This window comes from Eleginops maclovinus, chromosome 21, assembly GCF_036324505.1.
Source record: "Eleginops maclovinus isolate JMC-PN-2008 ecotype Puerto Natales chromosome 21, JC_Emac_rtc_rv5, whole genome shotgun sequence".
Classification (NCBI taxonomy): Eukaryota; Metazoa; Chordata; class Actinopteri; order Perciformes; family Eleginopidae; genus Eleginops; species Eleginops maclovinus.
In genome coordinates this window covers 3,791,541-3,806,047 of record NC_086369.1, presented here as the reverse complement: position 1 = coordinate 3,806,047, position 14,507 = coordinate 3,791,541, and positions in this window count along the sequence as shown.

Sequence of the window (14,507 nt, the reverse complement as noted above, 5' to 3'; positions counted from 1 at the left end):
TTCTTTTGACACCTATATATATCGTATTCTACTAGGAAGAACAGAAAGATATTCATGTTTTATTTAACTTAATTATGTAATAGCATTACAGTTCATGATGCATTACATTTATCTTGTTATGTGCTGCACATGGGTGGGAATATGTGGGAAAAAGGTGCTTTGCATCAAACTGCTGTCGGATCTATGAGTGGACGTTTAACCTGACCTGAGCAGAACTCCCCAAATTACCTTTGGATGTCAAAGGTTAAAACGGAATATACTGGAAATGCAGTTTTGCAGCTATGTCTAACTTTGTATTTACTATAATATACAAGTAGTAATTCAAACAAAAAAAAAGTCAATGTGAATCTCCTGTCAAAGTCAACCTCTCTGCCAAACAAGTTTCTCAAATGAACTACCGCTTGATCTAACTGAAGAAGCACAGTACGGTCGAATTAGAGGGGCAAAAGGAAGGTGACGGTACTTGGCACAGACTCTGTGTTTGCTTAGCGGTGTAGTCAAAACAGGCTTGAAATGCAGCAGATGGCCAAACAATAACCTGAAGCAAAATGTGCGGTCCATAGAGGGATGGGATGAAAGTTGTTGGAGGAGTTGGCATTCAGTAACTCCCCTTCAACAGCGCCTGGGCTTTTTGATGTGTTCTTCCCTGTGGCTGTGGTCATTCTAAACTAATAAATCACGGTGACAATAAATGCTGTGACATCTGCCACACAGCATCTGATGGCTGACAAAAGTCTTCCGTAGCCTTCATCTATGAAGGGAGAAGACGAAAATAATGTGCCGCAGAGAGCCAATGAAATGTGCCACTCGTGTGCGCGTGTGCTGCTGCAGATATTGGCAGATCAGTCAGTTTATTAGTGAAGATTCAATCACAATTTCTACTCTCAATTAGTAATGTCACTACTGCTCAGTCATGACCTTGACAGGCCGCTGATCATTAAGGCATACATGTAAACATCACCCCAGATTCTGACAGACATGACTTCTAAAGGATTTATTTTTTATTTGTTATGCAAGCCTTGATTTGAGCACCATATACTTGATCACAACATGTGAAACTCAATATAGGATAAGTTGAACTTGTGTCTCTGTAGTATTTTTGTTAATTATCCTTCTGTATGCAAAACCACAACAGACATTCCTCACTTATGTCTAATTCTGGAATCAATCTGTAAGTGAAATCGTGGCTCTTTTTACCATAGAGTTGTCGTATCATTATGTTGTGTTGAAGCAACAATGAGCAGCGACTCTATGATGAGGCTCTCAGGCACAGAGGGAACAGATGGGGTTGAGGAAACACCTGGGCGTGGGGTTATACATCGTAAAGCCACCATGTGCAAAGCCAGACTGTCACACAGAAGTAAAAAACTAAGATGGATATAAAAGGGAGCCATCACGATGCTCGGCTCAGCCTCTATGTTTACATGAATAGATGATGTTTGTCTCAGCCTTCTGACAGGAAGAACTGTCTAACATTTTAACTTGCATAAGCTCAAATTGCAGTTTGAATAATGCAGTAAATTCAGTATGTTCTGTGTTGCTAAGCTTAGAACACAATGTTATGGGTACATGTTTCGCCTCTAAATACATATATTGCCTCTGGTTAGTAGTTTTGCTTCTGAATTTGAAGCCCCGATGCACAAATACAAAAGGTTAGCGAGCAGCTCAACCTGTTCTTGCTAACTCTCTGTTCATTCTAATAATTTATTGTCAAATGTAATATTCATTTACACCGTAAAAAAGGGATTCAGTATGTTGTTCATTACTTTTAAAAGTACTGTTGATGTTTTTGTCAGAGCTAGGTCTGGAAATAGCTACATTTCTAGCAGCTAGCTTATTTAGCAACACCTAGCCAGTTGATGTCAACAAATGTGTAGGGTAATGTTATTCAACAGACTGAAGCAAACGCATATATTTAGAATTTCTGTCTTGCGATTTATGTCAACTCCTCATGTATAATTCCCAAATATTTCCCTATCTTTATTGCATTTTTTAATCATGACAGCATCTCTATTTTGCTGACTAAAACAAATGTACCCGTAGTGCTGTATTAAGAGTGCCTTGCAAAAATCAGATGAATTTACACATGATTTTATAAAACAACTGTTCTGTGCTATTACATTCACCTTGGTGCCATCCATCAATAATGGCAAGCATTACTGGACCAATTTATTAAAAGGATCTGTATTCAAAATGCTTTGCAAACTAAGATAAAAAGTGTCACTTTCATTGAGCACAGCGATACATCATAAAGGCTTTACATACAGTGTTGATTTAGAGAAGAGTTACTGTACACAGTGCTGTGTGTCCCTCTACTCGGGGGAAATCTTCATTAATGCTGGTCAATTATTCACATTTCCTTCTCACTGCAACAGATAGAAACCATTTTCATGTTGACTGTATTCCAGTAACAGGATATACAGAACAGATAGTTGTTGCAGGGATGGAATCCCATGGGGCAATGGGACGGAAGTAGGATAGGTCTTGGCTGGCAGGGGAGCAATGGCATTTGATATTTCTGTCTGTGTATCGTGAGAGTTGAAACCAAACAGACAGTGTCCCACGACTTGGAAGAGTTCTCAACTCAAACAAACAAAGCATTAATTTACATTTATTAATATTAAGTAAAGTGTTGGTTTCTTAACAAGGCTTCCAGCGTGCGCTAGGTGTTTATCACAGAGATGATGATACGAAAGTTCATTGTTAAGAGGTTACTTCTTGATCTTGCCACATGTCTTTTAAATGTATATTTATGAGGACCCCTGGCACTTGAAAGCAAGCCACCTCAACCCCCAACACGTAATTCCCCCTTAATTAATGTATTTATTCAGCAGGGTGTTGGAGCTTCAGTGTGCCCTCTCTTTTCAAACTGCCCTTTTTGAAGATGTCGTTCTGCACTTAATAGCCAAGATGCATATTGTTTTTACTTTTGTTCCAGAGATAACAACATTGCCTATTTTCAGTTTTTGCAAGGACAGGGAAGAACATGTGATTTAAGATATACATAAATATAGACTCAAATTAAGTGCCAGAAATAAATATGTGAAAAGGAGGAAAAAGAAAGAGCTTTCTTGGGGAATCATAAATGGAGCGTGAAGCTTATGAAACAGCAAAGCCACAGGCTCATACAATTATCTTTCAATTCCCATGGCAAGCAGTGTTATTGTTCCAACAGCATTTTCTGCTGAAATATGTCTGTGAAATTGTTACCAATTTACTTGAGGATCTATTGCATCAGGGTCGAGCATGTATTGTTAATAGCAACGCATTTGGTGGGGCTGGAAGTAGCCTGAAGTTGGCAAAAGGTCGGCATGCTGAGACATTGTGAATAAAACAATTCACCTGTTGGACTGGACTCCTCAAACTGCGCATCTCATTATCAGATGTCACAAAACACTATGATGCACAGTGAAATACAACTGAAAGTAATAACTGTATTTTGCACGGCTATAGGAATTACTAACTTGTTGTTTCCAACCTTTTTTCTTTCTTTTTTTAAACATAATCTACAGCCTTGTCGGATGACCTCAAATAACCCCTTATCAGTTCCTCTAGTCATGTTCAAATGTGCCATATTTTCATTAAACAATTTAATATTCCACATTTTCATTTAGATATGTATCACAACAGACACATTATGTACATACAGCTTTAGGGAGATAAGAGTTACTTTGAAAGAAAGCATCGGCAGTCCTTAGCATCTAATTAGCATTAGCTTTTAGCTCTCTCATACTTATCAATGATTGTCACAACATAACTGATAGGGAACATTTCCACTTCACTTTTATAAGCTGCGCAAATCATGAACTGTTACTGAACATGTTAAGGTAATACCTGTTGCCTACCAACAAGACAATTTAATTTTGTGTGAATTCATGCATCTAAATAAAGGATGTATCCATAAGCCTTCCTACTAATTATCCGTATATTTGGAGTAAGCACTCCGTCTTCCGGCACCTTTATTCCAATCACAACGTATTTAAATTGAGCACTTCCTATCATTTGGGTGGAAAAGAGAGATAATCATCACCAGGTTTTCAACTTCATCTGACAAACAGTTCTGCCTGATCAGCGTACCTGCTGTGCCAGTCCCATGTTTTCTCTCTCAGCATATTAACACCTGTGTACTGTGGCTCAGCTGAACAATTTTCACATCTGACGTGCTTGACTCTGATTTCCAGGCTGTAATACTTGTCAAATGCTCCAGGGAAAGCTCCTCAGAATCCATGGGGGCGTTGTCTGTTGTAGATGGAGATTGCGCCTGGTCACTGAGTAGGAAGAGAGCCCATTACAGTATGACCCTACAGGGTCATTGAAAAGGGTGCAATCAATCTCCAGATGTATATGCCTGCTACCTTTCAAGGAGGGGATGAAAGGATGTTGTCCAAGTAGGAGGAAAAAAAATCACCTGGAAACAAATATAGATGTTGTGTTAAGTAATGTGTTGACAGATTGAAACAGTCATTATCTCTTGTCCAAGATAAATAAACAACAACATTTTATATTTTTACAAAAAGGGGTTATGCATTGTTTAAAGGGTTAAACCAAAAGAATTACAAGGACGTTCTAAAAAACGGTTTTTGACAGTTATATACATCATTCAGAGCACATAAGTTAAAATGCCTACAAGAAGAGTTATAGTGTCTTCTTGTGCAGCCATGCCTTTGAAAATAGGACAAACTCCAGACAATACATCTTGTTGATAATCGCCCCTGACCTGTGATTGTCTGCACAAAATTCCATGGTTATCCATCCAGTAGCTGTTGAAATATTTCACTCTGGACTAACATGTTGACGGCACACTGACCAATACTGCCATTTCCGAGTGACACCATCACTTCAGCAAGGAAAAAAATAACGTTCCCATGATCCCAGGGACTGAGAAATAGTGCCTGCTGATAACTGACACAGTGTCTGTGTGTGCATGTGTGTGTGTGTGTGTGTGTGTGTGTGTGTGTGCTCACATAAGTGTGTGGGCCAAACTGTAAGCAGGGTTGGCGCGGAGTAGATTGATTAGCGATGAGGTCATAATTGCAGACTGAATCACGTCCATGGTTAATCAATCTCTGGCTAAAGGATGAATGAGTTGGGTGAAAAAGGACAATACTTCATGAGGTGATGCACGGCTGATAAAGGACATATTCATTCATCATGGGTGGCTTTACTTGATGGATATGCAGGCATCAATGGTGGGCCCATCCATCAATCAGCACAGAAGGGAGGTCAGCTTTGAAGATCAAAGTCAAGCACCCCACTAGACCATATGGTGGATCTCCAGAGGTACGGTATAGACGTAATAGGTTTTTTTCAAAGGGATGTAAGGGTATAATTACCTGCTTTACTCCACCTTGAAGTATCCATTTTGTCTCATAATCTTTAGGTTAACTAGACGTGGGAATAGATTAGGTGTTGCTTTCTTGTGTCAGACTCGTTGACCTGTCAGGTTTCCCTGCAGCAAAAGGTATCCACCATGATATTAAGTGAAAGAAAGGGTGCATTATTAATTGCCGTTGTGGTCACTTCATGATTATGGGACTCCTATACCGCACGTTTTAGTTGTCACATTTGCTTTTTAGCTAAGCACTTAAAAAAAATAATACCCTCCACCTACAGGATATACCTGCTTCTCTCATGTGAAAATCCCTTTCATTTTAATGTTGTTTCAGACATTCCTTTTCTGGGTTCACAATGAAATACACTGAACCTCTCGAATTATGAATCTCTGAGCAACCCTTTGATGTCAGCTCCTTTTGAACCAAATTCAATAACCATAATAGAGATGAAGGGAACAGAGGCAATTTTTTACTCTGCTTCTTGTTATCCAAAGCACTGTACTGCCTACCACACCGTATACGGCCCAACTCCCCCCACGGAGACTTACTGAATGCCCAAAAGCAAATATTATTCCTTACAGATGGCAAGCTATTTCCACACCATAGCTGCACTAAGCTGGGAAGGTATACATTAGCGTGACGTCACCATCAAGTGCCCTATTTGCCTACTCTTCTCTAATGCTTAACAAGCCTGCCCCCATTGCTTTTCATTGCTGCTACCTTTTTCCCCCTTTGGTGTTTTAAATGGAGATTTGAACACCACTCTGTCACTGTACACTTTCTGATTACATTAAAGAACACCTCCAAGCAAATGTGCGAGCATCCAGGTACACGGATCTGCTCGTGGGATTGGACCAGAGAAGACTTTTATATTTACAATTCAGCCTCAGGCCGATCAGCCTGACAGAGGGGTGTGCTACTTTGATGTCGCAGCACTTTTTTTCAATTATATCAATGTCACACAAGATTATTTAATTGCACAATTATTAGGAAAATTATCTTTAATGTACCCGGGCTTTTGTTGTAATGGATGAATTCAGTGGAGCCTAAGTGCTTAACCTAAGATGGAGAACAGATACGGATCCCTGCTCTCCCTCTTGCCCATATAATCAAATTACTTCATAACCTGAGAATAGAATTAATTAAAGTCATACGCGGTTGAATATCTTGGTTTAATAAAATGTAATGGAAACTTTCTGTTCATCACCATGAGCACTGGAAAGTATCGTTCCCCCAAAGTGAAGTGGGTTCAGATGGGGGAAATGGCAGCATTCTGCACCAAGTGTTCAGTAAGTGAAGACTTGGGGACTCTATATCTGCCTCTGTAATGTAAAGCTTTAGAATATCCTTCTCTCTTAGATATTATCATCACATTTATTCTTTTCTTTGCTCATTACATGAACTGAAATCGTGCCTAATCCAGTCGATAAAACACTGCATGTACTGTAAGTTAGCAGTGTTCAAGACACTAAGTAAAGTGCACATTAGATCATGCAAGAAGAGCAATGTAAATATTACAGTGGAGTGGTTCATTAAGATCCAACTTCAAGACAATATACATCATGAGCTCTCTCTTCCATCCTGTTTGCACTTCTGAATCATATTGATCTTAAGCCTACTCTTGTTTTGTATTAGGGCACAAACAAATGATGGTCTGATTGCTCATATGAATTAATGTCTGTATTCATAAATCATGATTCAGCTGCTTATTGAAAGCAATTACGCATCTTACCTGGCATTTTTATCACCCTCTTTTGTCATTTCAATTCACACTTTGTGCTTGAACAAATGTCACAAAGGGATTGAAATTCTGCCCCTAGAACAAATGAAAATATAAAAACTCCACAACCTGTCACTGCTAGAGAATGACTATATTACTACTGTATGGCTTGAATTGGACACTACCTTTCTTTCCTGCTCCATTATTAATACAATATCTAATAAATTAAAATTTGATATAATTCCATGAAGTGTTTCACCATACAGGTCAGTAAAAAAATGACCAATACTACGTAATGCAAAACAAATAGAACTGATTTTATTGAAACTGATTATTGTCCGTATACTGGTTAACAACTAAGAATATAATACATGTTCAATAGTTGCATTTGTTTAAATTCAATGAATGAATACATTTTAACTATCCCTGTTCTAACGTGTTCCTCTCTAACACTAAGAGAGTGGATCACATCAGTCCAGTTCTGTAGTCCTTACACTGGCTGGCTGTCTCTCAGAGAATTGATTTCAAAGTTCTGCTGCTGGTTTATAAAGCATTGAATGGTTTAGGCCCAAAATACATTTGTGATCTCCTGCTACATTATGAACCATCCAGAACTCTCAGGTCTTCTGGGACGGATCAGCTTTCTGTCTCCAGAGTCAGAACTAAAGAAGGAGAGGCAGCGTTCAGTTATTATGCTCCAAATATCTGGAACAAACTCCCAGAACCCTGCAGGTCCGCTGCAACTCTGACTACTTTTAAATCCAGGCTGAAAACATGTCTTTTCTCGCTGCTTTTAATTGAACTGTTCTTATCTAACATTGCACTGTGACTTTTATCCTGCACCGTAACTTTATGCATGTATTTTATGCCTGTTGTGTTTATTGTATTATCTTTGCTTTTAGAGGACTGTTTTCAAATGCCCTTTTATAATGTGTTTATGCTGCACTATTTTTTACTGCTCTTAATGTCTTTCATTTTTGTAAAGCACTTTGAATTGCCCTGTGTTGAAAGGTGCTATATAAATAAACTTGCCTTGCCTTGTTAACTAAAATAAAAAAGCATCTTTAATTCTCAGCATGAACAAAACTATCTGCCCTAGTTTCCTGTTTAGGTTTTTGTTCCAATAGTTTGAAGATGTCCAATAACCTGGACCTCCCTGTACTTATTCTGCTCCTTTATGGGGATGCTATGGTCAGCAGCACACATTTACCCCTGCTGAATTGTTCAGTATTCGGCACATGGTAATGAATATATTGATTTACATTTTAGACCCCGGCCAGAAGTTGCGGGCGGTTATGACAATATGTCTGCAGGCAATAAGGTGAGGAGATTAAAACTGGCACCCAGAGGGTATGGATGAGCATTAGAGAGGGTTAAAAAAAAACCTGCCAGTGAGTCACGGTCCAGTGTGTGTTTAGTCTATGGTGTGATGAAAATCAGATTACATCAGGATAAACCAATATAAGACCATACAGATCTCTAAGACACAAAAAACACACACACAGCAAAAATAGTTTTTATCTTGGATAAAGTTAATCTATGCTTTCCAATGCAGGGCAGCTCAATAACGCACTCTTCCTGTCAACCATTTGCCACAGTGGTCCGTGTTACCCAGTGTGATCAGAATTTTTCCAAGGTCACAGCAATAACTATATGTAAATTCTGCCTTACGATGGATTTCTCCCTTTAATATTGTGGTTTGAATGCAGGTGAGATCCATCCTGGTCACTGTATGCTCAGAAAAGCAATAGCCTCATTTAAATAATGTAGATATATTGAATGACATTTTTAATGTATGATGTGAATACATTTGACAATGGGCTCATATGAGCTTATCTCGTGCTGACTGGAAATGGCAATGCTTTGGATTGCCCCCTCCCTATTTCCACTTGTCCCCTCACTGCACAGCCATGCTAGAATAAATGCCCATGTGTCTTTTGAATTTATTTGCCCTATTACTTCAAATTGCACCCAGATACTCAGATTCTCAGCGGTAGACCTTTTATTGTAGCTGCCTGATCAGATTACTGTTCATCTGTATTGCTATATTAAGTGCAAAGACAAGGGAAATAGGGAATGTAGTCTCAAGCTGCATCTGGAAGGAGTCAAAATTGGTGCTATGTATTTTGGGAAAATGTCGCCTTGTATTGCTTCCAGTGTCAAAATAATAGGGGGTTACAGGAGTTGTTCAGTTCCTATTGTTACTTACCCTTTTTTTTCTGTACAGCTTCACTGTGTGATTAGGATTTCAAGCGGCTCTGAGTACACGTTACAAAGTCTATATTTAATGTGCAGGGAAAAGCATCATAAATCTCAAAAGCACTCATCAGTTTTGTCCAATGGCAGTCACAATCACTCAGAGGATGAAAAAGCTGACACTTTGGCCGGGTGCAGAACGAGAGCTATCTGGCTTTACATTCTTCTGACTTTTGGCTCATTTTTCAAGCAGCGAGATCTGCTCCCAGACTTGGCGAGGCAGATATTCAACTGTTCTCAGCAGTGGTACAATGTGATCCTTTTTCTCAGAACTCACTATATACTGTACAGTATATATATATTTATATATATGCAGGTGACAGAGACAAAATGATTCCTAGGGCTGACTCATAGTTTGCAACATATTTAAAAAGTCAGGAATTTAGAAGTTTGGGAGAGAGTGTGCCAAGCAAATGAGGTAAAATAAGGTCAACACAGAATTAGGTTATAGCATGCTAATTACTAGCATAATTGTCTGTGTTTTTTTTTACATATTGGAGTCTCAACATGGAGATTAAATGCCTGATCCTTCAGATACAGACAGTGCAATGTAAAACATGTAAATTAATATGAAGGACATGATGAAGCCAAATAGGAATCAAGGAGTAGATTTCTTGATACATAACTTTTTATCCCATTTCATGTAAGCTTTACTCCTTAGATATCCATCCTTAATCCATATTCAGAGCGGCTCTCTATTGATTGGGTGTGTTCCAGATAAGAGGGGATGCTGAATTGCCCAGAGATAATACATTCTATGGATCACAGAAATGCAAATCAAATCTGATACCCATGCAAATGTGTGCCAAAGTCATGTTAAAGCAAAAGTATGTTATTTATTCTGATTCATTTTTTTATTTTAGATTTCGAGACGACATCCATATGATTTGCATTTTCAGCTCATTTTTCTGTGATATCCAGAGCGTAGAGGCCCTTTTAGGAAATAATTAATGGCCTAATGTTTTCCAGGGTCCAATTACTGACTTGCTTTCTACTCAAAATACATAATCAGAAAGTGTGACGCACAGTCCCAAACTTCTTTATCACCACGGTCTTCAGCTAGAAGCCAAGTGCCAAATCGTTAGTGTGCTTGTCTCGACTTCTTAATCCATCTGATTTGTGTTCTTATAAAATCCATGTTGAAAATGCCTTTCATTGGTTATCTACAGTTTTTTACATAACTTACTTTATATTGTCACGTTGTTTGAAGTAGTTTAAACAATACACAACCTAAACTAACACAGTAAAAGCCAGGTTGTAGAGGTTAAACCTTAAGATATCACATGAATGGGATACAGAACTAAAGAATTGACCACGTTTCCAGTGATTTTTCATTGTTGCATTTACATTTGTCTTACCGCTTTAACATTCTGTACCTGCCATCTTTGAAGCTGACAGGTACAGTTGTTGTCGTCATACGTTATGACTTGGGATGCATTGTTATGCTGCTTATTGTATATTTTTGGGGGATTGTGAAAACGTAGTTTTGCTAAAGTTGAGTTATGTGTTTATGCATCGTAATGAAGCCCTTCACTGAACTGCTAAAATACATCCTCACCATCAAATATGTATAGGTCATGTGAAATCTTTACATATGTCAGTCAATTTCAATGTTGGTTGTATTAATATGTTAGGCCTGTTCATTATTAAATCTAGAAATCACAAATACTGCTACACAGAAAATGTCTTGAAGCACCAGTCCCTCTGCATCTGATTTTAAACATGTTTTTCAATTAACTCCAACGTGTAAGATCTTACCTGGGAAATATAAATCAGCGGACAACCAAGCCCACCCACTAATGCAACACACTCATCACTCAAATTACCCACTGGGCTTCCGAGCTGTCAATTACCTGACTCCAGCAAGCATGCTTTGCATATTCAAGCCAACAGTGGACCAAGCCAGTTCATTAATTGATCCTCAGTATTCCCTTATGAGCATGAAGACTCAATAGGACGTCTTGTGTGTGCACTCTGTTGAGAGTTTCCTTGCATATCCAATAATCTGTGTTCATCTATGTTGTTTAGTGGGTACAAAAACGCTCCTCAATGTGTGGTCCTAATGAGAGGGAAATTGGTCTCTGTATCGGAAAACAAGTTGGTACCTTCTGCTGTTCAAATTGATCTAGACATTGCATTAACATACCTCCGGCTGAATACTTGTTTTCTCTTCAGTGCCAAATTGAACCCTCCATAATTATAGTTTACCCTTGAGTAAGAACATCACCTGCAAGGAGATTATTCTTTCAGGATGGACTTCTGATTGCAACTTTCATTATTTGAATGTACTGCAGAGGCTCCTCCTGGAATCCTTAAGATGCTCTGTAGCATTGTGTTCGACCCTTCTGTTCCCTGTCCCCTTTCTGCATTCGCAATGAAGTCAGGAAGCCTGCAGGCCTTGAAGTCAACACAGCTCGTGCAAAATTGTTCACTGCTATGCTTCAAGAGCAAGCTCCCCGTCATTAGTCTGCCCCTCAAAATCTTCAGCAGTGTCTAAGATGAGGGAGATCTGTCTTTGTTGAGCACAGTCCAGCACACTGCAAAGCTCTGCTGCAGTTTGAGTCATCCCTGGAGAGATGGTGCAGGATGGATGTGCAGGATGGATGTGCAGTACACTGATGAGCACATGTGTCAGAAAGTTAGAAGTTGAACAACTCACATATGAACTTGTGTCTGTTCATCATGGATGGATTCAAGTCAATTGAAATCAAAAAACAGAGACGTTTGTTTTTTAGGAGTCTAAGAGTCCTTCCACATCTTTTCAGTAACTATTATCTACAATGAGTCCATACATGTGTATATGTATCTTAGGGTCTTATCCTACTTGGCAGATTTTGGTGCAAAGCAACAATGTGTACCCATGAAGGAAGACATTTATTTTTGATCAGTGAGAACCTAATTAGTTATGCTGTTCTAAAATGTTTGATGAAGGAGTGTCCCATCTGGGTTCTCATGAGATGGTGCCATCAAGCTATCTCTTACACATGTAAAAGCACTACAGATATCAATATGACTTGTGTTAAAATACATAAAACAGCAAAAGCAGGCATGCTTAGGAAGTGCCAATAGGATATCCTAAAATCTGATCTGAAAAGAAATACATTTTGATAGAAATCAACTCGGGACAGATGGCCGGTAAATAAATTGATTTCATTTTGTATCCAGAACCCTTCTGTCTAGGCAGGTTCCAGACTTCTGAATTGCTGCACACATCTAAGGTTTGTCGAAAATAGTTAAGCAGCTTAAATGATTGTTTCTTGTTCCTTTAACATTTAGTTAATTACCGGGATAGAAACGTGGCTGCACAGCTATGAAAAAACCTCATTTAAAAAAAACATTAAGAGTAAAAAGCAACTTTTAAGTGCACGTATTCCTTCGATCAATATGAAAAACAGAGAAACATTAACTGTCAACTTGAATGTCTTAAACCAGGATGGAAGTGACACTTAGTGAAGGCAAAACAAAACCACGTATACCAACAGGAAATCAGTTAACATGAGCACAATGTCAACCGGAATGAATGAAGCAAAATACAATGGCAATTTAGTCCTGTTATCAGGCTGGTGTATATCTGCATTCAGCAAATAATAAAGTCACAAGCTGTCGTTTGAAACAAATTATAGCCATAGTGTTTATGATAGAATGGATTCTTTTGCCATCAGGAACACACTGTGTAGAACAAATGCTCCTCTCTATTTCACACATTAAAAATCTTTCGTCTGTTTCTGTGCCGACTGCCAGTTCTTGTCAAGATGTCTTTTTTTCTAACAAGACTTCCATTTCAATCAAGTGGAAAAAAAAAAACATTAATGGAAGTCCTCATTCTTTGGTACAATCATAAAACAAAAGCCAAGATGAGTTTCTCTCTAAAAATGATTTCATCTAAGCTCTAATACTGTTTTTTCTCCTCTTTGCTGGACACAAGAACAATTCTACCTTACAGTTTTGATCAAAATAACAACAAGTGTCTAAAGCCGGCGCAGATGGGATGAGATTGTGTTCAATAGAATTACGCTTCAAGAACTAGTTAAAAATGAAAAAAGTCCAGCTCAAAACTGTAGTGAGGTGTCCGTGTGGCAAAAACAAATCGATCGACTGAGCAGATGAATCCAATCCCGGCTCATCAGATGAATCCTCGGGGATAGCTGAGCGCTCCCCAACACTGCCCACCCATTACTACTCAATCCCTACTAAATCCCAACACAAAGCCGCCATATCCTTCAAAGCAACCAGCCGCACACATAGATTGGATAGAGCCAACATTGCAAAACCTCCTTCACCGCGTATGATAGAAACATAGTTTTTTGGCATTGTGTGAATTATAATGTTTTGATGTTTTTTTTTACCAAGCATGAAAGGAATAGCTTATTCCCTGTGTTGCTTTGAAGTAGCTTGTTGATCAATGTTAATAGCATCTATCCTTGGCTAGAACCTTGGTGCACCGAGTACATAAATACTTGACTTGAAAAACATATGGCATCAATGCTCCAGGGTTATTTAAATTCTGATAACGATGTGGTGACATGCGTGATTGGCTGAGTGGTCCACTCCAGGGATAGCTCAAGAGTAGCACCTTGCTACTAGACCTGCCACATATGGATGTACGTACAGTGTCATTGAAAATAATGGTGTCAAACATGTATAATTACTACACTTCACACTAGGAAAGGTTTTTAATGGCAACATGGTTGATGGTTTTGATCTTGTTGAGAAAAAAAACTAAACAAAAAAACAGACAAACCAACTGCAGTAACACCAAAGAAGAAGTGGTGACCAAGGCTGTCTGTTACGGTGCCTCAGGTCGCCTACAAATCTCAAATAACATTGTTGTGTAAGCGCATTCACCCTGTTTTACATGTCGGCTTACTACAGACATCCATTATTTGATACATGTATTGATTAAAGCTGGTTGTATATTCAAAAATGATTTTAAGGGCTGTTATTCTGGAACAGACCGCGGAAAGCCGTAATGGACCAACCAGATCGGAGTATTCAACAAAGCCGAATAATATTCCACAGTCAATGCAGTAAGTTTTAATGGTAGGAGATTTTAATGGCATCGCCCACTGCAACTGAGCGCCTTTTGTTTTCTTTCTTTGAGATCAAGAACTATGACAACGGAGTGAACCCAGCTGTTTCATGTTTGAAACATAAAAGCCTCTTTTTGGATGTGTCGGTGTCAGAGGTCACTCCATACC